The sequence below is a fragment of the Crotalus tigris genome, unplaced genomic scaffold (assembly GCF_016545835.1).
Source record: "Crotalus tigris isolate CLP2741 ecotype Arizona unplaced genomic scaffold, ASM1654583v1 scf7180000017678.2327064, whole genome shotgun sequence".
In the NCBI taxonomy this organism is placed as follows: Eukaryota; Metazoa; Chordata; class Lepidosauria; order Squamata; family Viperidae; genus Crotalus; species Crotalus tigris.
In genome coordinates this window covers 400,553-424,975 of record NW_024096561.1, presented here as the reverse complement: position 1 = coordinate 424,975, position 24,423 = coordinate 400,553, and the positions used below count along the sequence as shown (strand labels likewise).

General features: G+C 38.7%; 1 protein-coding gene across 23 annotated transcripts in view; it reads right to left on the bottom strand.

Moving 5' to 3' along the window:
- JAKMIP3 (Janus kinase and microtubule interacting protein 3) overlaps positions 1–23,959 on the bottom strand; it is a 118,876-nt gene extending 94,917 nt beyond the window's left edge. For 8 of the 23 annotated variants that reach the window (XM_039337412.1, XM_039337424.1, XM_039337426.1 and 5 more), the window contains exons 1-2: positions 23,546–23,957; positions 23,133–23,420 (exon numbers count right to left, since the gene is read on the bottom strand). The gene's annotated coding sequence lies outside the window, so the exon portion shown is untranslated. Of the gene's footprint in view, positions 1–23,132; positions 23,421–23,545 lie in introns of all 23 variants that reach the window. The other 15 variants (XM_039337407.1, XM_039337408.1, XM_039337416.1 and 12 more) reach the window with 5 other exon arrangements.
- Between the last annotated feature and the right edge of the window lie 464 nt (positions 23,960–24,423).

Here is a 24,423-nt window from a genome sequence, read left to right as displayed (position 1 = left end):
CCCTTCCCCTTTACCCACCTTCCTTTTTAAAGAAAAGGTAAGAAAGAAACTGTACAGGAAATATAGAAAGATCATTTTGTCAACACAATAAGAGAGAGAAAAAAATAACTTTCCTGAATATTTAAAACCTTCCACAACTGAATGGTTGCAGTTGCTAGGAAACATGGACCACATGTGCGGAAATATCCTCTTCTTGTACTGTATTGTGTTTTCCAATGAGAGGATTTTTGCACACACTTGATGGAAGGACTGGGCTGTAGATCAACAATTTAGTACCACATATGATTAGCCCGTATGTCAGCTTAACACTGCATGGTGTGAAACTGTATAAAGGAGGAATGGTGATTCTAGAAATCTAACAATACAAAGAAATACAATACAGGTAGTCCTTGACTTATCACCACAACTGAGCCCAACATTTCTGTTGCTAAGTGAGACAGTTGTTAAGTGAATTTTGCCCCATTTTATGACCTATCTTGCCAAAGTTCCTAAATGAATCACTGCTGTTAAGTTAGTAACAAGGTTGTTAAGTGAATCAGGTTTCCCCATTGACTTTGCTTGTCAGAAGAGCACAAAAGGAGATCACATGACCCCAGGACACTGCAACCGTCATAAACATGAACCAGTTGGCCTGCATCCAAATTTTGATCACGTGACCATGGGGATGCTGCAATGGTTATAAATGAGAAAAATGGTCAAAAGCCACTTTTGTCAGTGATGCTGTAACTTTGAATGGTCACTAAATGAACTGTTGTAAGTTGAGGACTACCTGTATCTATTCCCCATAGGGACACATGTGCCTTAGATTCTCTTCTGCACGGTAGCTAGAACCTGTGGTTAATGATAGCAATGTTTTAAAAGACAAGGGTTTTTTTATATATAAAAAAGTGGAATGAAAGACTTGCTTTGATTTATATGAGAATAAATAGGAACCTGCACCAAAATGTAATAAGGGGAAGAATAAGGGCATGATGAAAAGGAGACAACCATCATTGGCTACTCCGTTCATTCTGAGAACTTTCCAAACAAGGGAAGAGGAACTGTCTATATGCCTTGTGTGACTGTGAGAATACAGGTTTCCCATTGCAAACCTTGTCTGTATTGCCACATCTAAGAATAAATATTTGCTATTTGATCCAAAATAAAGGGTTAAATACCTTAAAGGTATCATACAGAAAAGCTGCATTGGGAAATCGGCCATTTGAATTCAAAGAGGAAAAGAGGATTCAATGTAGCCATTCTTTGAAGAAGTGGCATCTTTTCCAGGGATTGCTCTCCACTGTTGGAAATGCTAGATCAGTGATAGCAAACCTTTTAGAGACCGAGTGCCCAAAAACTGGCCCTGCCCCCATTCCACCCCCTGCCCTGCCCCCGCTCCACCCTCTGCCCCACCCCCACTCTGCCCCACTCTGCCTGCCCGCAAGGCCACTCACCGCCTCGAGGGCCTGCCGCAGATTGCCCAGGCAGCCCAGCAGTGCCATGGCGGCCATGCCTTCTGCCTACCCCCCGCAGCATCATCTGTGCGCATTGGGGTATGAGGGCAGAGTTTTGTCTACACTGCCTGGCTGCCATGTCCTTGGCTGTGTTGCTCCATGTGGGCCACGCTCAGGGGCGACTCTCCTCCAGAGGGGCTGCTGGTGAGGAGGGGGTCGCAGGTGGAGGCAAGGCTGGGGCAATGGCACGTGTGCCCCCAGAGAGGGCTCCAAGTGCCACCTCTGGCACCCGTGCCATAGGTTCACCACCACTTTGCTAGATTATGGTCATCAGAAAAGGTCATGTAGAAATGAAAGTTTCCAGTAATGATAATCTGTTGTTATAAAATTGCAAAGCAGTAATGAAGCAAAGTATCTTCTCCATGTCAGTTCCTATCTAATCAGAAATGAGACCCACCAGGTTTCATGAGATTTAGATAGTGACTTAAATAGAAAAAAACAGTTTTTTAAAAAAAAGTCTAGGGCAGTGGTTCTCAACCTGTGGGTCTGGACCCCATTTGGGGTCGAACGACCATTTCACGGGGGGTCGCCAAACAACGCAGTCTGCCATTTTTCCCCCTTTTCCTTAGCTGTGCTACTCCCTTTTATTCTATTGGCTTTTGAAAGCCAATAGAATAGACTCTCTTGAATAGAGTCTAATTCTATTGGCTTTCAAAAGCCAATAGGAATTGTCCAGGCTGTCTCTGCCCTGCTGAGCACGCCAAAAGTCCCATTCTGCAAACGGTGCTGCACCAGTTGAGTAGTCCTCGACTTATGACCGGTTGAGTAGTCCTCGACTTACGACTGGTTGGGGATCGCGGCATTAAAAAGGTTGAGAACCACTGGTCTAGGGCACAGGGCTTATCTCTGTGGCTAAGGGAGCCAGCATTTTCCGAAGACAATTTCCATGGTCATGTGGCCAGCATGGTTATATGCCAAAGGTGCCCTGTTACCTTCACAATGAAGTGACACCTATTTATCTACTCTCATTTGCAAGCTTTCGAAGTGCTAGGTGGGCACGAGCTGGGGCAAGTAATGGGAGCTCTCCCTGTTGTGCGGAGTTTGGGTCTCAAACCTGGGCAGTCAGCTCTCCAGCTCACAAGCTCAGTGTCTTTAACCACTGAGTCATCGTGCACCCTAGGAAAAAAGGAGGAGTGAATTTAGGAGACAGGTCATTTGAACCATGTTTTCTGCCTCATTCTCTTTAGGCCTAACAACAGTTTGAAAGAAATCAAAAAGCAAGTCACAGCCAGGGGGAGTTATTAGGAGGACCCTTAACTTGTTTCCCCCCCCCCTTCTGGCTTTTTATTAAATCCACTTCAGTAGAGGGAACATGAGCCACAGAAACTTTCTGTTGCTTGCAAACCAGATCCTGGTTTGGTGCTTTGTTCACTATGATATCTTTGTGCAGAATGTTTTGTTAATTAATAAATAATAAATTAACACAAAATATTTTGTATTAATTTATATCTGTTATATAAAAGAAGGTAAAGGTTTCCTTGTCAATCGTATCCAACTCTAGGGCATGGTGCTTAGCTCTGTGTATATGTATGTATGTGTGTTTATATGTATGTATGTATGTACGTATATACACATATGCATACGCATATGTCTATGCCTACACATACACCTACACATATACATCTATATCTATATATTTACAGTGCTGTATGCTACACCATGTTGCCGAAATATGGGAGAGAGAAGTCTTTTGCCTTGTATCAGCTCAAACTAGATCAGTGGTTCTCAACCTGTGGGTCGGGACCCCATTTGGGGTCGAACAACCATTTCACGGGGGTCGCCAAACAATGCAGTCCGCCATTTTTTCCCCTTTTCCTTAGCTGTGCTATTCTCTTTTATTCTATTGGCTTTTGAAAGCCAATAGAATAGACTCTCTTGAATAGAGTCTAATTCTATTGGCTTTCAAAAACCAATAGGAATGGTCGAGGCTGTCTCTGCCCTGCTGAGCCTGCCAAAAGTCCCATTCTGCAAACAGTGCTGCACCAGTTGAGTAATCCTCGACTTATGACCGGTTGAGTAGTCCTCGACTTACGACCGGTTGGCGGTCGCGGCATTAAAAAGGTTGAGAACCACTGAACTAGAGCCATCCACAGGCAGCAGTCGCAACTGCGACACCATATATATTTCTAAAATTTGGATTGCTAGCAAAGAATTAAGGGAGAACTGGGATAACTATTTCGAACTTTTTAGTTCTTTTCAACCAGACAATTGCTAGCAATCCAAATTTTAGAAATATCTATATATCTATATATAGATATAATGAAACTGCTAAGTTCAGAGGCAGCACTCCTTGGATTATCAGGAAGAAGCCAAATAAGATAGGAAAACTCCTGCTGTCAATTTCTCACAAACAGCCTATACAAGAAACAGAATATTTGCCTATCTGGCCCTTTGCTCTGTTCTACTATGATTCTTTGTGATATTCCTAAATCCATTAAAAAACTTCATTACAACCTGAGACTATAATAGGCTAAGGAAGTGATAAATCAAAATGTACTCAGCAGGTGTTAACTCAATTCCCAGGAAAACAGAGATGGGAAGTGAGCTAAAATATTAGGCTCCAAAACTGAATGAATTCATCACTTTGCAGTTCCAGGCTTAGAACGAAGCACTCTAGTACAACACACTCATCATGATGGCTGCGCATAATGGCTGTTTTTGTGAGCCACGTCTCAAGGAGAATACAGCTTCAGTAACGCAGGACTGATTAAGACCAGAGTCAGGTTATAACTCAGGAGGTTCTGACCAGGCTTGCAACTTTTAAGGAAAAGAATATCTGATCTAGGTCTGCTGTAGGGCTGGACCCCCCCCCCCAAACACAGTTTAGGACTGTATGATGGGTGGAATGGCAGAAAAAAAACAGTTTACAGCTCACCACAACCAACTAGGGTGGCTACTAGCAAAAACATTCAGAAATGCTAACAGATGTCTGGATTCTTGCTATATTGAAATAAGCCTGCTGCTTTCACTTCACCCCCACAAGAGCACTTTGAACCAGAGTACTTTTCTCTTTCCTGAGAGTACTTTATATATGCAAGCCCCAGGCACCAGAACAGGTGCCCTCAAATATAGCCATTAGCTCTAATGACTAATGATGGAGGCGAAGGCAGCAGAGAGAGAGATCCGAGAGGTTTGCCTTAGGGTCCAGAGAGTGCTTCATTTATGTTCCTAGTCTCATGTTCAATGAAATCACCATGGGGAGGTGTAGTTAACTCCTCTTTATTCCATTCTATAGATTGACTTGGCCTAGGGCTGCTGTTCTTTCCTCAAGTTCAGTATACAAAGATACTCAGCAGCTCCTCTCATTCTGTAGCCAAGCCTGGGAACAGAACCATGTCTTAAGGGCATTCTGAGATACATATATAGATGGTTTTCCATACTTTTGGGGAAAATGTTGTTCCACAGGGCAGGGACTGCAGCACAGAAGGTATGCTTTATTGGTCCTATATAAGATAGCAGCATTTAATTGAAGAGACCTGCCTGAAAATACCAGGTGGGCAGATACAATAGCAATAGCACTTAGCAACAGCACTTAGACTTAGTGGCGCAGCAGTTAGAGTGCAGTACTGCAGGCCACTTTAGCTGACTGTGTTCAGCAGGTCAGTGGTTCAAATCTCACCGGCTCAAGGTTGACTCAGCCTTCCATCCTTCCGAGGTAGGTAAAATGAGGACCCAGATTGTTGGGGGCAATGTAAATATATATATATACACATTGCTTACTGGTGTACACCGCTTAGAGAGTTCTTGCACTTAAAGCGGTATATAAGTCTCATAAATAAATAAATAAATAAATAAATATACTGCTTCATGGTGCTTTACAGCCCTCTCTAAGTGGTTTACAGGATCAGCATATTGCCCCCAACAATCTGGGTCCTCATTTTACTGACCTTGGAAGGATGGAAGGCTGAGTCAACTTGAGCTGGTCAGGATTGATCTGCTAGCAGTTGGCAGAATTATACACACACACACACCCACACACACCTATGGCCAAATATTTCTTGTAAACAGAGATAATGTTCTCCCTTACAGTATCCCAAATCTTCATTTTAAAAAAAATCATAACTTCAAAAGTAAGAAGACAGGCAGTCAAATAATGACCAAAAGAAATTTCTGTAGAATCCTGAACCCTTAAGCATATTTAAGGGCAGAATGTATACTGTATGGGTGCTCACTTGGACAAAGCCCAGGCATCCCAAAACACTCCCTGCCTACTACTTTTCTTATCTTTTTCTGGAGAAGTAGACACACTACTAAAATACTGGGCTACAGATAATCATCAGTGATGATTTGGGGTCAGAGTAGTCTTGAGTATAAAAAGGCCACATTAGGGATCTTATATTTGAGAAACCACCAATATGTGAAAATGAAAGGAAAATGTGTACTTCTATATGGCATGTGTGTATATGTCTGTGAGTTTGATATACGCATGTAAATGCCACATATATCTGCGGCCCTCATTTTTTATGTCAACATATGCAGACTTCAGGTCCCCCAAGTTGACACTCATGTTAGTAGCATTCATGAATCTCATTAAAATAGACCAGTTCCAGCATCTATTTCTTATTGGCAACTCCTCGATGCTGTCAGTAATCCCTGCTTACAGGTTGTAATACTTAAACATCACTTCGAAGGGGCTAGTGCACAGGTCGGGAACCTGCGGCTCCGGAGCCGCATACGGCTCTTTGAGCCTTCCCATGTGGCTCCCAGCCTCCTCTGCCATTTGCAGAGAGAGACAGAGACAGAGAGAGGCAATTGCTGCGTCTCTGCAGGAAGCAGGAAGCAGGAAGGGCAGGAGAGAGATACCTAGCCCAGCGATGCTGACTCAGGAATTCTGGGAGTTGAAGTCCATGAGTCATAAAAGAGCCGAGGTTGCCTTCTCCTGAGCTTGTTGGAGAACAGCTTGAAGCCAGCTTGCCAGGTGAGCAGCAGATAGGAGAGAGGGAGAGAGGGGGGAGAGAGAGAGATAGATAGATAGATAGATAGAGAGAGAAGAGGACTGGCAGACCAAAGGCAGATAGAGAGAGAGGGAGGGAGAGAGAGAGACAGAGAGAGAGAGACCCTTTTGACATCTAAAATGAAGATAACACTGCATATATCCTTTTTTACCTGTGTGTGTATGTGTATATATATACATACACATATACACACAAACACACACACATACACACACACATACACACACACACACACACCTATAATAAAGGTAAAAAAGGATATATGCAGTGTTATCTTCATTTTAGATATCAAAAGGGTTTTGCGACTCCCGGTGTTTTGTTTTCGGTGGGAAATGGGTCCAAGTGGCTCTTTGAGTGTTTTGGTTGCCTACCCCTGGACTAGTGGGACTTCTAAAACATGGTCCAGAATTAATAGAATAACAGAGATGGAAGGGAGGTCTTCTATTCACTAGTGCAACCTTCTGTTCAAGCAGGAGATCCTGTACCATTCCAGACTAGTGGCTTTCCAGTCTCTTCTTAACCCCCCATCCCCCTGATGAAGTACCCACAACTTCTGAAGGCAGGCTGTTCCACTGGTTAATTGTTCTCACCATTAGGAAATTTCTCCTTAGTTCTAGGTTGCTTCTCTTCTTGATTACTTTCCATCCGTTGTTTCTTGTCTTGCCTTCTGGTGCCTTGGAAAATTATGTTGTCCAGATTTTATCTTTTTTAGTTATGGCATAATAGTGACAGTTTAATACCTAGAAATTTATAAAGAGGTACTTATTTGTGCCTTAATTTGCTGAAAATACTAGTTTAAAGATGTGCAGTTCATCTCTTCTAAAAAAGGAAAGAATGCAGGAACCATGGAAGTTGGCAATTGGACAACACAAGGCTCACTTTCTTGGTCTCTCTGACATGATGTGATGTACCATTGTTGCAATAATTTATTGCTAAATTTGCAAATTTGTAGAGATTAGTATATAGAGATGTGCAAATTTCTATAGACCCTTGTCTCTTTTTTTGGTAATGCATACAGTTATCCTAGATATACAGTACAGTACATGATCCATAACTCTTGAACACACTGATTAAATTGAATTGTATTGATTTTAAGTCTTCTATTGATCATTCCCGCAGGAGTTTGAAGTATCATCCTCAGAATATTTGAATAAAAATGTGAAAGAAGTTAAATCTCTCAAAGTTCCTGGATATATTTAGAATGCAAAGACCATCTAGATTTATTGTATTGTATATAATATACTATGTGAAATGCATACTTGGTGCATTCTAACTATATCCATTCCTTTTTCATTGCATCCTCAGAGATCCAAGCAGAAACCTGACAGAGAACATTTATAAGTAGTAGTGTCTATCATGGTTTGTCCACCCAAATAAATATAGTAGTACTTCAGTACTCGTTAATTTTTCTGGGAGGCGCAATGAATATCAAAAACAATGAGTACCAATCATTTTTCCCCATAAGGAATAATATACTAAGTCACAAGGCAGCTGACACCAACATGTTTTATCTTATGCATTGAATATGAAACAAACGATGAGTACTACGAAAAACATTTTGTGTCAGAATGAGACGAGTACCAAATTTGATGAGTTTCAAAGCAGTTGAGTACCAAGGTACCACTGTACTGTTAAAGAATAGCTACATAATTTATTTAAAACAAGTTTAACTCATTTTGCTCTGCAAGGATTCAAGTGTCCTACATATATATATGCACACATGCATATTAAGGACTCATAGCATGCATAAACACACATAGGAACATTCCCTCTTCCCCTCCCCCAAGAAATAGATTTAAACAACAGCAGAACAAGTGTTTGTTTGCCTGGCCCTTTAAACAGGCCTTATTCACTGATTAGTTCTAAAAATGGCTTACTATAGGTTGGTCTTCATTGAAGGGATACCTAAAGAGGACTTTATGGTGGGTCACCCATAAAATTGGAATATTTGCAGAAAATTCAATTTGGATAGAAATTGATTTCTAAATTCTTAATGAAGCCATCTTACAGATTTAAAGCTCATGCTCAAATGTAAATTTAAGTGAAAAAAGATCAAGGGGGAAAAGTATAACCAACTTGCTGTTGTCAACATTCAAAACACTTGGGGGATTTTTTTTAATTATTAAGATTAGAAATGACTTAATCTTACACGTATTACATTAATATTCTAATTAAGCAAATCATCATAGGCATAAGAATGATGCTGCTGTTGATAGTCATAATGATACAAATATGAATGCATTTCTAGTCTACCTTTCAACCTGATGTGGTCCCAAGAAATTATATAGTAAATATATATAAGGACTCAAATCCAATGGTTTTTGGACTCACGACCACACAGGAATATTACAGAGTTTGGTTTTTGCCATAAGAGATCTTGTATGGAAGAGTCTTGTGTTTTATCTCTGCTTCTAATCTCCTGGAAGGATTTGGTTGCCTGCAAAGGAACTGGTTCAACAGTACTTTTCTTAGGTGCTGATAATTATACATTTCATAGTTTGTTGCAGCCAAAAATTTGAATTAGTACTAATACACATTGGCTAGTACAAAGGGTGAAAGATTAGCGAGGGCTAATAATATGGTCCACTTTTTCCTTCAGCACATATAAAATAGATACCCTAACAAATTGTTTGGTAACTGAGCAAATTTTGCCTTAAAAAGTACCCATTTAGTTGGGCTGCTGGTAACAATAATGTCAGAAAGCAATATATTGTCATTATTTTCCCAGTATCACTACTATTAGAACCAGTGCCCATCACAAAAATGCTAAGTATATAAGAAGCACTTTTTTAGGGTGAAATCAAAGATTTATTTAGTTCAAGATTTCTAATACCACAGTGCTAATCATTTATCCCCAGAAAGCCAACTAATAGAACAACTGTCAAACTGGATACTTATATAGTTTGACTTCCAAGAGACAGTCTTATCGGAAGATTACAGAACCTTAGCAAAGATACATATCAGAGAAAATGTACTATGATTCAGCATTATACCCAAACTGTGCAATATAAGGCATTAATCAATATAAACTATGCAAATGGATATATAACAACAATAAAAAAACAACCCCACACACTGCAACATCATATTTCTGGGGAATTATCTGTATTCAACTGATCAAGAAATATGAATTCGCAGTTCCCAGTGATGGGTCTACTTGAAAGATATATTAATTTGCAATTATTTTCAATATCTTAGTTCAGGACTTTTCAACCAGTGGTACGGGTACCACCTGTGGTACATTGGCACCTGGCAGGTGGTACGCAACCATCCTAGAAAAGTGGTAGTGGGGGAGGGGAATGAGCTGAACCAGTGGCAGCACCACACAAGCCTGAGCGAGAGATGGCTGGAGCTGCAGGGCTGTCAGGGCTCAGTGGAAGCACCAGGATTAGTGCTGCTTTCCAGCTGATTGGCACTTCTTCAGGGCTGTCAGGGCTCAGTGGAAGCACCAGGATCAGCACCAGGCTCCAGCTGGAGCTTGGCGCTGATCCTGGTGCTTCTGCTGAGCCCTGAAGAAGCACCAATGAGCTGGAAAGCAGCACTGATCCTGACGCTTCTGCTGAGCCCAGAAGAAGCGCCGATCAGCTGGAATGTTGCAGCATCTCCAGGGTCTTGGATTTACATTCAGATGCTTGGCAACTGATTCATATTTATGATGTTCACAGTGTCCCAGGGTCATGTGAAGTGACTAAAACCTGCTGCAACCACCCAGCAGATGGGGGAAATAAAAACCAAACACCCCCCCACCCCACCTCCGCTGCCAATCCTCAACAGAAATGCTCACAATTAAAATCTCCGACAGGAGGAAGAGCACCGCCTGGCGGGCAGGCAGTTGTCTTGCTTGGCTGTGGCTTGGGGGGCACTTTTTTCACTGCCATTGTAACTTCAAACAGTCATTAAGTGAACTGTTGTAAGTTGAGGACTACCTGTACTTTATCACTTTTTTCCTTTTATTTATTTATTTTTTTTTTGGTCATCAAGTTTCTAACACCTTGCTAGGCGACTGGTGGTACTCGGATATTGCCATATCCTAAAAGTGGTACAATGGGTGAAAAGGTTGAAAAGCTCTGTCTTAGTTATCTCCAAACTACTGGAATAATTAATAGAGGGAAAAATAAGATGGATAGATTTATTTATTTTTTCTGTCCAAAGCAATTGTGTATACTGGATTTGAAAATATATTTTATTTTATAAACATTAACATGAAATTATTCAGCTTTCCATAACTTAATTGGATTCAAATGATATAAAACATATGTGCATATTTATCCTATTTGAAATCAACAAGCTTTTTACTTTTAAATCTATACTGGGTTATGGCCCATTAATGAAACACACTAAGCAATATTGTTATATAAGATGTAATTATTTGTTTGAACATTCTACAGATATAAATAGTAGAGCTGTCCATGGTCTGAAAATAAATTGGAAGAAATATTTTGGAGTTTATATAGGTACAATATCTCTCTGCTCTTCATCAAAGCATTGATTTCATACAAGCTGTTTTAACTCTCAAGCTCCTTCGATAATGAAAAAGGCATATGGGCAAAAAAGATGTGGCTGATATCATGAAGAAAGCAGTAAAGTTGTGTCTTTAAAGCAACCATGTCTACTGTATTCACGTAATGTGTGCCTTTTAATATAATTAGTAAGATCTATGTTAGACATATTTATTGGAAACTTCTGGAATGGCTAGAAGATGAAAAACTGATAGCTAAGGAACAGGAATGGTTCAGAGGGGGTCACTTTATACAGATAGCCCTCGACTGACAATCACAACTGAGCCCAAAATTTATGTTGTTAAGGGAAACAGTTGTTAAGGGAGTTTTGTCCCATTTTACGACCTTTCTTGCTACAGTCCTTAAGTGAATCACTGCAGTGGTTAAGTTAGGAACATGGTTGTTAAGTGAATCTGGCTTCCCCCATTGATTTCTGCTTGTCAAAAGGTCGCAAAAGGTGATCACATGATCCTGGGATCCTGCAACCATCATAAATACGAATCAGTTTGCCTAACATCCAAATTTTGATCACATGACCATGGGGATGCTACAATGGTTGTAAATGTGAAAAACAGTCATAAGTCACTTTTTTTGTAACTCTGAATGGTCACTAAACAAACTGTTGTAAATCGAGGACTATCTGTACTAGATCAGGATCTGATATCATTTTGCTCAGGCTCCTAAATCAGTTCCACTCATTCTTCTTGGAAGTTTCAAGTAGGCCTTTGATCAATTGCCAGGGGGAAAGTTTGACATAACGCTTGAATCTTCTGCAATAGATGGCTTCTTATGCTTTTTATATGAATTGCAATACCAAACTAAGGGGGAGATGAAGCACCATGGGTCATCTTTAGATCAGTGGTTCTCAACCTGTGGGTCGGGACCCCATTTGGGGTCGAACGATCATTTCACGGGGGTCGCCAAACAACGCAGTCCGCCATTTTTTCCCCTTTTCCTTAGCTGTGCTACTCCCTTTTATTCTATTGGCTTTTGAAAGCCAATAGAATAGACTCTCTTGAATAGAGTCTAATTCTATTGGCTTTCAAAAGCCAATAGGAATTGTCCAGGCTGTCTCTGCCCTGCTGAGCCCGCCAAAAGTCCCATTCTGCAAACGGTGCTGCACCAGTTGAGTAGTCCTTGACTTACGATCGGTTGAGTAGTCCTCGACTTACGACCGGTTGGGGGTCACGGCATTAAAAAGGTTGAGAACCACTGTTTTAGATGTAACCAACAAGGAAGATAAGCAATGGTGTATGCTGGCTTTATTAAATATTTTTTATTTAATTATTACCTTAATGCAATCATGGAGTATTTAAATAGAGAAGGGCATCACCCTCCAAAGTTGGCAAATAGATCAATAGATGTACTTTTACATGCAGATGACATATCAATGTTATCACCAACACTTACTTGGGTAAGAAGAACCATGGGGCGATTACCTGTTTTCTGCAAGGATTATTTACAGCAAATCAATTATGAGTTAACTAATGTCATGCACTTTGGAAGGGTTTATAAAAAAAATGCTGTAGTGACATAATGGGAAACTAATCAGACAAGTGTTTTTTTTAAAGGGATCTGTGCTGCAACATCACAGGGAGTGAAATGACTATACTGTACACATTTCATTGGATGCCCTGAGAAGCTCAGCAGCAATTATTCCTTAGAATTTATCTCGATTCCACTGCATTTGTAGATGGCCAAATAGTGGCCAGCTTCTATACAGGGCTCTGCTAAATCCAGTTATCAGTTACATCAATGTTTTTCAACCTTAACAGCTTTAAGATGTGTGGACTTCAGCTCCCAGAATTCCCCAGGTCATCAACTCCCAGAATTCCTCAATCAGCATGTCTGTTATGTAGTTCTACTTTTGGAGGCAGGTCTGCTGATGGTTGAGACAAGGGCATAGCTAAACATTTTCCAATACTGGGTAAAAATTAACTTTCCACCCAGTGGTGGGATTCAAATATGTGAACAACCGGTTCTCTATGTGGATGCCGCTTCCGGATGTCCATTCTGGGCCTGGACAACAAAAAATTAGCTGCCGGTTCTGCCAAAATGGTGCGAACTGGCTGAATCTCACCACTGCTTCCATCCAAGGTTTAACATCTCTTATCTCGCTAGTCCGATTTCAGTCCAGCTAGAAACATTCAAATGGGAGACATGAATTCAGGAAATGGGCTTTGCACCAAAGGCACTGCTGATTACAAATACAGTGTGAGGCAAAAACAGATAATGGCAATTTTGAGTCAAAGGATCCTGGCTATAGAATAGCAAACCAAACATAGGAAAGTGACAGCTGGAATACAATTGGAACACAGTACGTTCCACTTAAAAGCAGTCTGGTATCTTAACCAGCTTATAGTTAATAAACCTCATGGGACCTTTACTCTTCTGAGCTTTGGCACCTGGTTGTCAACTACATTTGAGTGCAAGTTTTCAAAAAATGCCCATGCTAAAAGGATTTCTCACCCTCAGTCATGGAACATTGAATCGCTGGCCCATATGTTTCTATGCTGTAGAGATAAGCCTAGCAAGCTCTTAACATCCGTTAAGCCATTCCCTGGATGACCATATGTAAATCTCCTTTTGGTAGGCCAAGGTCTCAAGAGAACCCAAGCCATTGCTAAGTTTGCATTTGCAGCCTGCTAAATGCATGCTTTATTAATAGCAAATTAATTTGGGGTTAATTTTAGGTTATATAATGTAGAGCGGGTATTGTGTAGCATTTCCTTCTGCTCCTTTGCTCTCATTCTACTATATCTTTTTCACGTCTTTCTGTTCATTTTCTCATTTTACCATATTTTATTGCATTGTTTTAATTCTGATACATTCGGTGTGCTTATGACCTGTAATAATGCCAAATGGTTATCAGTGTGTGCACTGTCATAATAAACAGAAATTTCACTATTGTATAATTTAGAGTGCACTGAACCTATAGTGAATGTCCTGGTAGAACTACAAATCCTGTATTTACCTGATAAATATTTTTCTGATTTGTAATTCCATTCACAATCTAGATGCTGCTGCCATAATTGGTTTGTATATTTATGAGTTAATCCAACTGTGTTATTCTTTGATCCAATAGCAACAATAACAATAATTTTAAAAGCTGTTAAGAGGAACTATGATGCTGCCCATCCAGAATTAGCCCCTGGATGGCTAATTGGTTAGTTAGATGGTTACATATAATAATGCATTTTCTATTTCAATTATAGCAATCTATAAATTTATGTTAACACTTGCAACCTAGCATATAACATTTTAGGAAAGCCATGGTGTCTTTTTTTGGCAATATAAAGGCATCCACTCTACTCAAGGATTTATTCATTGTATTGTTTAAAAAATTAGACACGGTATATTTATTTATTTATTCGTTCATTCATTCATTCATTCATTCATTCATTCATTCATTCGTCACTTATTCAATTTCTATAGCCATCCAACTCAACCAAATGACTCTGAGCAGCTATAATATAAGCCAATTTATGACAGAGAAGACAAAGGTTCAACTAAAATCAGCATTTTGAGATGAAAAACCTGCTCCTCAATTTTATTTCTGTACTTTGTGTATAAAATTAGACATTTTTAAATTTTGTTGGGATTTAGAGAAGAACAAGGAAACATAAAGTAAAGATTTGTCATACTACTATTAGAATGCTTAAACATGCTATAGCGAAGATATCAAAGCATGCTCTTTTCAGCTACTGGAACAATTATATAGTTGTAAAAATTAATAAGCTAATAATAATGGTAAATGTTTGAAGATGGCATCAGCTCTTTACACCTACGGTCCCTTGGGTGAATGGTGGAGATAGATGAGAAGAAGGAACATTATCATTTCTGTATCTGTTTCTTACCTGGACTAAATAAATCTCTGTGCTTAAAAGGATAAAGGGAAGATTCCTCTTTCCTTCTCTCCTTGTCAACATGCCTTAGGTAGGCTTGTCTGTCCTAGTCTATTTCTGAATAAATCTACATTTCAAATATAAGGACCATCTGTTAGCATTCAGTGATAGCTGGGCTAATTCCAAGTTCTGCATACAAGACAACTACGGTATAGTACGAGTCTATTCTTTCCAATTTAATTAGTGTTCCTTCCTTTTATTCAGGAAATGAGCTGTCATAGTCTATGGAAGCCAAAAATTAGAAAATGCTTGGTAACAGATTCCTGAATGCTTAGACCTTTAAATAACCTTTGTTAATCTAGAAAGGTGCAACCAGGCTCCTAATTTTCAATATTCTTTCAATATTCTGCATATGATCTGGAGCACATACTCTGACAAGGACTCTTGCTGAATTCAAATCCCCAATGAGTAGTAGTAGTAGTAGTAGTAGTAGTAGTAGCAGCAGCAGCAGTAGTAGCAGTAGCAGCAGCAGCTATTGTAGTAACACTATTTATGAGTTTTCATGCTTTCATAAACTTTAAGCCTCATAAAAAAGCAGGCTTAAACTAAAGTTATTGTCACATTTAATGAATCATATTTTAAAAAGGTTTTTCTCACTTTATGAAATAATTTAAAAAATAAATAAATGACCATTATGCTAACCAGCTTTCAGCAGATGAATTATATTGAATTCTGTATTCATCAAGCAAACCTATTTTTAAGTGTCCCACCACCAACAGACCAGCAAGATGAAATAAGTCATGAATAGTGTTTATTGTTCTTCCTAGGTTTGGGTTTGTTCCTAGTAAAACAGTAACACAACAATTCCTCTATTGTATGTAATGAAAGGAAATAAATCCTGAGCTGTTCTGATTTAATATGGACTAGTAATAGAAAGCTAGAGGAATCTAAGATATAAGACTCCTTTACCTCTGTACAAAATGCATCCTATTAAATCCCCCTTTGACACAAAATTCAGTTTTCTTGGCTTCAAAAACCTATGGGAATGGGAGAAAAATGTGGGATAGAATCAGAACCTAGTTTCCACCATCCAATGTTGGAGCATACCACCCAACACTAGAATGAGAACTATAATATTGGTTTATACCCTTGGATGCATTTTGCACTCAGAACTTTATACAGAAAGGGACTGACTGAACCACCCAGATGTAACAGATGCTTTAGCACATGTGGGCACATGTGCCGTTGCCCCAGCCTTGCTTCCTCCCATGACCCCTTTCTCACCAGCAGCCCCCCTGGAGGACAGTCGCCCCCGAGCGTGGCCCAGGTGGAGCAATGCAGCCAAAGACATGGCAGCCAGGCAGTGTAGAAAAAACTCTGCCCTCACGCCCCATCGTGCACAGTTGATGCTGTGGGGCGCGGACAGAGGGCATGGCCACAATGGTGCTGCTGGGCTGCCTGGGTGGTCTGCGGTGGGCCTTGGAGGCGTGGCCCTGCAGGCAGGCAGGGTGGGGTGGGGCAGGGGGTGGAGTGGGGGTGGGGCCAGGTTTGCCATCACTGATCAAGGCTTCATCATTGATCTGAACATCAGTTTTGTCACCAAATGTCTGGCACATAATCAGTGTGGGAAAAGAATCATTTAAATAATGAATGAAGAGTTGAGTACTATAGAAGACCACCAGGTTCATCATGAAATGTGGAGTGTGATTATTACTAGCTTCAGATTTTCACTTAACAATTTTTTTTTGATGAGACACAAAATGGCTTAATTTGTGACTGAATAATAATACAAAGGGGGGCTTAGGCTTAGGGAGGGAAGAGAAGGAATTTCCAGGCAAGGGGGGAATGAAGGACCAACCATATAAATCGTAAAATCTCGAATGATTTCAAATGCACATGTTACAATGAGATCATCCACATGAACCAAAGGATTCATTATTTACTGAATCTCAGTATTAGAAAATATTCACTCACTTGAACATACTAACTGGAAGTAAATTCCTTTGGAATTTGATCCAACTCCCAAATGGCATGTTTTAAGAACTCAGGATTTTGTTTTTTATGGTGAAAGATAATGGCCAACATATCATAATAAATATATAATAATAATAGGTCTATATTGATTATAAAAAGTGTTTTTATTCATTACTGCAAAATTGATTACCAAATGTCTGGAAACAATTGGAAAGAATGTTTATAGAAAAAATAATGAAGCAGACGAATACAGAATTGGTGGTTGGAAATGAAAAATATGGGCCTGTCAACATTAGAAGGGGCATCTTCCAGGGTTACCCATTATCACCCTTATTATTTGTCATTGCTAGGATCCACTTTCAATGATTTTGAAGAAAACAAATCTTGACTATCAAACAGCAAAAAATGCTAATGAATCTCATATTTGCTTTACAGGGATGATCTGAAACTTTATGGAAAACCAGACATTGAAATCCAATAATAGACAAACACTGTAAGAATTTTTAGCACAGATGTAGCAATGGAATTTGACCTAGAGAAATGTGCCATAGTAATAATAAATCTGGGTTAAATCATGAACAGTATGAGAATTGAAATACCGAATGGTCAAATCACCAGGAGCCATAAGGATGAAGACTACAATTACAGTATTTTACAGTTGGATAACATCAAGCAGGAATAAATTAAAAATGTAAAGAATACATCCAAAGACTGAGAAAACTGAATGGTTGAAACATCATGAAAACCATCAATATCTGTGCTGTACTAGTGATATGATACATTACTGGAATTATTAACTGGACACAAGCTGAACTTGACAATTTGGACTGAAAGGGGAAAAATGATGACCATTCAGTATTGTCCACTAGTGAATAGTGAAATTGATAGACTATACCTGCCCTGAAAAATGGAGGCAGAGATTTACTTCAAGTCAAACTGTTGAAAAAAAAAACTTGCATTGTCTGATTATGTAAAAGCCAATCAAGAACAAGTATTAATGCAAATTAAAAATTAGAACTTACTGAATGTATAAAAAACAATACATGAACATCAAAATAATATAATTAAAATCATGAACAGAATGCTGGCAAATAAAAGCATCATATGATCAATTTCTATAAAAGATGAAGGGGAAAGTGGATGAAGATAAAATCTAGCAATGGGTTACAGCTGGAACACTAATAAATGAAACTCAAGGATTTGATTTTGACTGCTCAAAAGCAAGCTATTTGAACTAATGCAATCAAGGCCAAAATTGAGTAATCATCACATGATTCAAAGTACAGATTGTGCAAAGAAGCAGAAGAAAAAGTAAGATCATATATTCAGCTTATGCAAGAAGATTGCACTAATTGACTATGAACAATAATAAAACACAGTCACCAAAATGATTAACTGAAACGTCTTTAAAAGTATCATGTACCAATAATGAAAAATTGATGGAACTTGATGGGATTTCCAAAAGCAAACAGATAAAGTCTTGGTGCAAAACACACCAGATTTAACTTTGGTTGAAAAGAAGAAAGTGTGGTTAATGCATGTGGCAACACTAGGGAATAGTGGAATTCAAATCAAAGAATTTGAGAAGATCATCAAGATCTGAAAATCGAAGTTGAAAGATTTATGGCATAAACTGGACATGGTGGTTCCATTGGACAAAAAGTCTTGGAACGGCACTTAGAAAATCTGCACATTGTCAGAATTTCCATATGTCAATACAAAAGGCCAAATGGCTTGGATCCACACATATACTATAAGCCAATGCACTACAACATCTTAGAACTCATTCATTCATATATTATAATAATCAGCAACAAAAGCTTTAGCATTAATGATGACATGTTATTTGAAGCTGTGGAGCTTAAAAGTGTTTATATTCAAATCAATACGAATTGGACTGAATTGTAAAAGCACAACACTAATCATGTTTAATGAAAAGAATGTTTGTTGAAGTCAAGGATGCATACTTAGGATCATAGGTTTAAGTATAAAATGAAGGAAATGTATTAAAGCAGGATAAATCAGTTTAAATTTTCTTTCCATGATATGCCCTTATCTTCCAGAAAAAGTCAATATAAGCAAGGAAATTCTAATGAAAATTTAGAATGGAAAGAAAAGAATAGCATTATTCAAGGACATTGTTGACATTACAAATCCTTAAAAGGAACTTATATGTACAAAGTCATATAAAGAAATACAGTCTGTCGAATATATAAGGGTTTATTATACCTCTTAAAGAACTGCAGAGGCCAAGGAAATGAAGAAAAATCCTTTCATCATTATCCTTTAATATATTTCTACTTTCTCTTTTAGTCATGACACAGGGCAAGTAAATTAAAATGCATTTTAGGCCATCTAACATCAAATAAAATATTAAGCAATAAAAGTCTCTGTTATATTAAACACATAAAACATAATGACCATGTGAAGTAGGGCAAGGCCATTTTGAGATGTCATGTGCCAAATTAGATGCATTTATCGACTGTTTCTGCAACTACTGTATTTTCTGGTGTATAAAGCGACCCGGCGTATAAGACAATCCCCGACTTCGGTGCCGAGTTGCATGCCTAGAAAGTCATCTTATACACTGGAAACTACCGTAATTTCTGGCATATAAGTTGACTCGGCATATAAGACGACCCCCAACTTCGGCGCCGATTTCAACACTTTAAAAAGTCATCTTCCTTTTAAAAATTCTCTGGATATTCCACCATATCTTAATCCAAAATGCTTTTATCTCTCTACATGACCACCAAATATGATAATAAGAAGCATCCATATAGCCACATCTCCAACATTTGGGTTGTATGTCAGGGTACATAAGAGACATTTTTTGTGGATCAAGGTGCCATCTATAAAACATTTTATAAAAATTCTCCCTTAAGTTCTGTGCTTGTGTAAATTTGACATTTCTCACCCAGATGGTTTCCCAGATATCCAATGAGACTGGGACACCAAAATTCTGCGCCCATCTAATCATACAGTCTTTAATTAATTCCGATTCTGAATCCATTTCAACTAATACCCCATAGATTCTCTTAATATGGGTTTGTCTTTGATCCTTAACTTGCTTAATAAGATTTTCATCTTCTCTAAGAAAACCCAATTTACAATCCACCTTCCATTTATCTACTAGTTGCCTATATTGGAACCAAGAATAAATAATATTTTCTTGCGCTAAGTCTTCCCGTAATCTTAACTGCCAGTTTTGCCCATCCCATCTAAGTAGCTGACTATAAGACACCATATCCATTCTTACACCTCTTTTTATTCCTTCTATCGCATGCCAAGGTATAGCCCATAATGGAACTTTAAAATCACTTTTATAATATTTTCTCCAAGTCCTAAGTAAAGAGATGGTATAGTTACAGATTGTGATACAAAGGAGGTTGTATTGATGTTAAATTTGATTACAGCCGCGAGGCTGTTAGTTGGACAATACTGGAAGAAGGAGTCTTTGCCTACATTGCAGGAATGGTTTCTTAAAGTAGCTTATTTGGCGGAAATGGCAAAGATTTCGGCTTTCCTAAAGCAACAAACGCAAGAGAAGTTTCTTGTCGTTTGGGATAAATGGATAAAATTTATACAATTTAGATTGGGTACAAAAAAATATTATATAGCTTTTTCATAATTTTTATCTTTATATATAGAGAGATATATATACTTATATATATATTTTAATGTTACTTATAGATATTATATAAATTTTTTAATTTAATTTTTTATTTGTTAATTTTCAATTAAGCCTATATTCTGCTCTGGGAAGCTCAGGGGGGGGGGAAGGGAGGGTTTATGGTGAGGAGTGGGGGTTGGGGTTTTTTTTATATGTAATGTTTAGTTTTTTTTTTTGTATATGTTGTTTTCGTTTTGTATTGTTTTTGTCTTTTTGTAAAATTTATAAAACTTTCAATAAAAAAAAAAAGTCATCTTATATGCTGGAAAATACGGTAAACTAAAATGAGTCTTTCAGATGTTGCTGAAGTATAATTCACATCAAACACAGCTAGCATGTCCATAAAAGATAAGGATTCTGGGAATAGTAGTTAAAAAACCTTTTGAGAAATAGTAGTAGTTCAAAGACATCTGCAGAAAAATGAGAGATGAGAAACATTTTCCACATCTTTGCACTGACATGTGGCAGTTGCCGCTGCCTAGCAGCAGCCTAATACATTAGTCACGTGGAATGAATAAATTTAATCTCTGTACTTCATCTCTGTATCTCTATGTAATAAAAACAGATATCTGCAACAGTAAAAGCAGCACTTGTGAGAGGAGAAAAATGAGAACTCGGATGAAGAGTTTCGGCAAAGCATGCCAGATTTTGTGCATTTTCAATAACGTCCGACAAAACTTTCTGAAAAGCGGACATAACATAAAAAGAAGAACATATTTACAAATGAGTATGAATGGAGAAGTATTCTTAAGTGGCATATTATGCAGTGAGCAAACACTGATACTTGTAATCCACTGAAGCACTGAACACCAACATTCAGACAATATTGATATATCATAGAATCAGTGGAAGTCTATGCTGCACATTGTAATTTTACTGTGAGGTCTATAAGTAATATTTTCTAATAGCTTTTCTAAATAACGTACTCTATAAATCACTATATTATGCGTTATGGTTTTTGAACAACACAATATGGCATACTATCTGTATTGCATTAACAGTACAAGTGTAACTGACCATCTATATATTTATTTCACCATTATTAGGGACTGATCATGCATGTTGCAAAAAAAAAAAAAAAAAAACAATGACCAGAATAGATAAAAAATGGCAACAATATGCTTTTGGACCATGTATATTGCAGAGATTTAAGAGTATGGCTCAGTGAATGCTGTTATTGTTAAAAACCCATTTGCTTCTTGCTAGCTCTTCCTGAAAGATAAATGTCTTAATTTCCCTAAGGAAATGTTACTCATAAATACCAAGATAAGATTTGAAAACTTCCAAAAATTTCCTTTGAAGCAACAAAGCTTAATGATTTGAGTAAATGGTACCTCTACTGAAGTACAACCAATATACATAACAAAAATTCAAAGAATTAAAGGAAAATTGAAAACATCCAAAGTAACATCTTTCAGACAATATTGTGCAATCCATAACCTTTTCCTCTCAAGAGTAGATAAGCTTAGATTGCAGCTAACTGGAAAAAAAATCTAACATTTTTTTCTTTTCATAATTATATATTTGATCTGTACAGTTATTCCTTCTTTTCAAAATAGCCTTATCATATACAAATAAGTAAATCCTATTGATTTCAATGAAGGCTACCAGTTATGGATGTCCAGAATTTTACCATCAGCACCTTTCTGAAATTGCTCTTCTAATTTTTCCAGATGGATCATCCTTTCCCTTTCTCATCAGTATTGTCCTCCTTGTCTTAACACATGCACGAGAGGGTTATTAAACTTTGAAGTAAGTGCTACCTCTTATCTCCAGCCCCTTGCATTATTTCACATGCACACAAAAGTTCCTGCAAATATTTCTTTAATGCATAGCACAGAACCTGGCTGAAAACACACAGCTTTCCACACATCAACTAGGATCAGCAGAGTTCAGTTCTTCCTAGAAAATAATTCATATATCGCATAGTCCCAGGATGCTCAGAGGTTAAAAAACAGTAGCACAAATAAAAGGCATAGTTTTTACCCTGTGACTGCCTACAAATTAAGCACAGCATTTTTAGTTCTACCCTTGAAATATATGACACTTAACAGGTCAAAGTGCTATTTATAATCAACAAGGGAAAAGCTGGCCATAAAACAAGAATTTCCATGTTGATCTAGGATTCAATCCCGGCGGGTTTCATCGAGAAGAGAAAAAGAGGCAATAAAATAAGAAAATCCACTTTGATCTAGGATTTAATCCCAATGGGTTTCATTGGCCATAAATGGAATGTCAGCTGTGTCAGGGAATTGCCTGTGTCACGTTCCCAGGAAAAAGAGCTCTCTGGAATCTGTTAGAGGCTGTTAATGACATCGGTGCTAATCTGAAAAAAGTATACACAACATCTTGTACAGGCAGTTCAACTCAACCCAATCCTTAAGTCTGAAGTATTGGAATGAAGCTGTCTTATGCAATAAAATATAAGGTGGAATTGGAAAGACCTGTTTTTCTCCAGTCCCCACCATTCTGATTATCTTCAGTGACAAGAGGAAAAGCTTTCTGCATTTAATAGGGACCTTTCAGTTACTTTGCTACATAGACATATTTTGTCAGCAGTACATGCAAAACAGGATCTGGCAACCGCTTGCTTGAAAGAAACGTACAAGAACAGGTTTTATATAACACTGTGCCAGGATACCAATTCCACTCAGATCAAAAGAAAGAGAAAACAAATCAGTATGGAAACTAACCTTACAGACATGCTCCAGCTTTCCTTGTTTGCTTTACCTGGTGAAAGTGTCAGTCCATGCATTTGCAGTATGCTTCATCCTAGAGCCTGTCGGCCGTTTCTAGAAGACAGATTGTAATTTGGAGTGTTTGGTTTGGGGTTTTTTTGTTTGATTTTTGGGACGTTTTGCCATTTACCTCATTTTATAATTTTGAAAAATCAATTCAAAAGGTCCACTCCATCCCTGACTGCTCCAGATGCTATATTTTTTATCCTCCAAATAGTTGAGAGGGTGATTCGGCAAGCCAGTCTGAGAAAGCATTGAGAGGAGAGAAGAAAAGGAGGAAAAGATGAGAAAGGGCTGAGAATCAATTGTGCGGGGGGGGGGTTTGCCCCCGTTTGGCTTTTTTTTTTTTTAAGGAAAAATCTGCTCACCATGCGCACAGTCTTACAAGGAAGAACCAGGCCAGGTTAACTAAGGAAGGAGCTAGAAGGGAATTTTCACAAGAAGGTTGCAGTAGCCCGGAGATGCCCCCTGATCCTTGCTTTTTCTTCCTCCTGGGAAAATGAGCTCATTGTAAGCATCCAAGCCCCAGCCCCTCAGCCATTGCAGTGACACTGCAGCTAGGCAGCAGCCTCTAGGCACGTCATCGGAGGAGCTCACTTTGAAAAGTTGGCCCTCCCTTTCGGGAGCAAAACGCCACTTTGAAGGAGGGCATTGCGCACTGAGCAACAAGCTCTCTCGCAAGGCAACCACGCAGTTGTTTGCTGAATGGTTTGCTGAGAGAAAAGAAGAAAAAAAAGGCAGCATTATTCTGCTCAAGCATCCTGGGCAGGGTGTGAATTCTTGCTTTCACTCTGGGCGTTGCCAAGGCTACCAAGATCTTTCCCCCCTCCCTTTTCCCTGCTGCCAAGCACATATGCAGGCTGGAAGGATGCTGATACTGAGAGAACTCCACAGCTCCTTTGGCATTTGCCTCAGCCCGGGAGTGATGACACGCCTGTCGGGGGAGAAATCCTCAGGCTATTAAAAGACTGATCTTATTCAATAAAAGTAAAATAAAAGTCATTGTTAAATTTCGTTCACAAAGGGAAATTTGCTTGCCAAAACAAGAAAAAGAGTGGGTTGAGTCTTGTGGTTCAAGCACCAGCCTAGAAACCAGGAGACTGTGAGTTTTAGTCTTGCCTTAGGCATAAAAGTTGGCTGGGCAGCGTTGGGCCAGTCACTCTGTCTCTATCAGCCCAACCCACTTCACAAGGCTGTTGTGAGGAAAGTAGGAGGAGAAAAGGAGCATTAGGTATGTTTGCCACCT